The sequence below is a fragment of the Teleopsis dalmanni genome, chromosome 2, assembly GCF_002237135.1.
Source record: "Teleopsis dalmanni isolate 2A chromosome 2, ASM223713v2, whole genome shotgun sequence".
Taxonomy (NCBI): Eukaryota; Metazoa; Arthropoda; class Insecta; order Diptera; family Diopsidae; genus Teleopsis; species Teleopsis dalmanni.
The window spans coordinates 243,338,569-243,341,426 of record NC_051847.1 but is presented as its reverse complement, the minus strand read 5'-3'; positions in this window follow the sequence as shown (position 1 = coordinate 243,341,426).

Below are 2,858 nucleotides of genomic sequence, written 5' to 3'. Positions count from 1 at the left end.
TTTTTTTTTTTTCGGCAAGGAGGAGTGGAATGCCTACGCACTGACCACAATCCGGCGGCCCGGAAAGTGAGTGTCCGACTTGCACGGAGTAAACCAACTCCCCCTCATTCCTAGAGACCTTGTCCTACCCCGGGACTACGTTAGTATTACTTCAAGGTAGGGTCTCTATTAGTCATCTAAGACTTCCATCGGTGTGACCTGCGTCCAGGCCCCGCATCTGCTGCAGGTGATTAACCTTATCCTTCGTCTTTGTGTGATTCATCTGTTTTACTCCAGTTGTCTTCTGTCAAGGTCTACTTTTTTCAATCTCAGGATCTTTTCAGCAAACATTTTTACGCGATCCCAGTTTGTTATGTTTTCGATCATTTTTCCCGTTACCGTCCTGGGAGTGAAGGTACCAACTTGCATTGCAAGTGCTTCTCGTTCTGGCAACCACTTATTGCACTCAAAGAATGTGTGTTCTGCGGTATCATCCTCCGCTCCGCAATATATGCAATTTGGTGACTCTACTTTGCGCATGCGATAGAGATAGCTGTTAATAATAATAATTTTTTTTTTTTTTTTAGTAGGTAGTAGTTAACCTCGCCAAAGTCTCTTGCTAGCCAGGTTTTTAGATCTGGGATAAGCCTTGCAGTCCATCGTCCACGGTTATCTGAGTCCCAGCGTTGCTGCCATACTGCAATGGTTCTGCGTCTTACCAACTGCTTGTCGGTGTTGTTGTTTCCCATTCGTTTTGCCTGCCAACATGTTTTTCGCTCTTGAGCCTGTAGGTCAATAGAAATATTTCCAGTAATCACGAGAACCGCTGCTTCTGAAACGGTGCGATACGCTGAACATATCCTTAGAGCTGCTGTTCGCTGCACTGACGCTAACGCTCTTCTTCGGTATTTTGCTTGTAGTGCGGCTGCCCATATTTCGCTTCCGTATAGAAGAATGGAATTTACCGTAGCCATGAGGAGCTGTCTTTTACTCTGTGTGGGTCCCCTTATGTTTGCCATAAGTCTGCTCAATACTGCTGTAGCTTTTCCCGCTTTAGATGCCGCTTCCTCAATCTGAGCCCAGAATGTTAGTCTGGAGTCCAGTCGAAGGCCTAAATATTTGACTGTTTTTTGCGACATTAAAGTTTTGTCGCATACTCGCATTTCGACTTCTAGCTGTATATGCTTTCTTGTGAGAAAGATCAACTCTGTTTTCTCCGCGGCGAGTTTGAGTCCGTGATCCTCTAACCATTCCTGTGTTCGTATCATTACCATGGTTAGCTTTCGTTGCGCTTCTTCTATATTTCTTGCCTTTATCACTGCTGCAACATCATCTGCAAATGCCACCAGATGTGTATCATCCGGCATTTCCAGCTCTAAGATACCATTGTAATTATCATTCCACAGCTCAGGTCCGAGAACTGATCCTTGCGCTGCTCCTGATGTGATTTGTTTTTCTTTTGGTCCGTCGTGGGTGTCGTAGACTAGCACGCGATTTTTCAAATAACTAGCTATTATATCCATCAGGTAGCGTGGTACTCTAAACTTGTTTTCCAGTGTATTGAGAATATCAGCCCATCTTACACTATTGAACGCGTTTCGTACGTCAAGTGTTGCAAGCAAGACAATGTTTCTCGAATAGTGGTTACCAGTCTGTGCAGTCTTTACTGCCGTAACTATATCTTCTATTGCACCTAGCGTGCAGCGTCCTGTCCTGAAACCGTGCTGTCTCGGTGACAAGCCACCTGCTGATTCGATTGCTGTTGTAAGTCGAGGCTTGATCAGTCTTTCAAGGAGTTTTCCAGCGGTGTCGAGCATGCAGAGTGGTCGGTATGCTTCAGCACGTTCTGGGTCGCCTTTACCCTTACTAATTAAAGTTAGTTTCTGTTTCTTCCAAATTTCCGGAAAGTTGCCTTCCATTAAACAAGCATTGTACATTTCTAGTAGTACATGTGGTCGTTCATTTGCAATCACTTTTAGTATCTCAGCCGGTATTCCATCTGGCCCCGGAGCTTTATTATTTTTTAGCGCGCTAGCAGCTGCAAAAAGCTCTTGTAGAGTAAATAGTGGCGGCATTTCTCTCAGGAGATCATCTGATCTGCTTGGGAGCACCTCATGTGTCGGGAATAATGTGTCAACTATTTCCTTCATTTTTTCGCTTCCTAGTGATGGGGTGGGTTGTCTGGCACCCAGCTTTTTAGTTACAATCTTGTATCCGGTGCCCCATGGATTGTTGTTTATATCTTCTCTTAGTTCTTCCCACTTCGCCTTTTTGCTTTGTTTTATGGCTTCTTTCAAATTTTTCTTAGCTATTTTAAACTCCACCTCCTCTATTTCAGCAGTACTTCTTCTCCGGGCTCTGGTCAGCTTTCGCCTGCACCTCAAACAGATGGTCCTCATTTCCGCGATTTGCTCGGTCCACCAGTATGCGGCTTTCTTTCGGGTTGATCTTCCCACTTTTGGCATGGAAACATTACAAGCTTGTAGAATGCTATTCATGGTGTATACTGTTAGTGTGGTCGAGTTTAGTAAGGGATCTCTATCTGCAACCCTGCTGTCTATAGCAGCAAGTAGAGATGGTACATCTAAACAGTCCACCTTCCATTTCCGCGTACCGCTAGGTTGGTAGTCTGTTGCAGCGCTATCCCGCAGTGTAATCTTGAATTCAATATATTGGTGATCGCTGCCGGTATAATCCTCCAGTACTTTCCAGTCTCTGAGTGCCCCTGAAAACATATCCGACATAAGTGTTATATCTGGAGTTGTGGCTTCGCATCCGGGTCTTCTGAATGTTGTAGCGAAACTTAAGTTTGCTACTATAAGCCCCAATCTAGACACCATGTCAAGTACTCGTCGACCGCGTGAGTTTGTCGTCGTGGA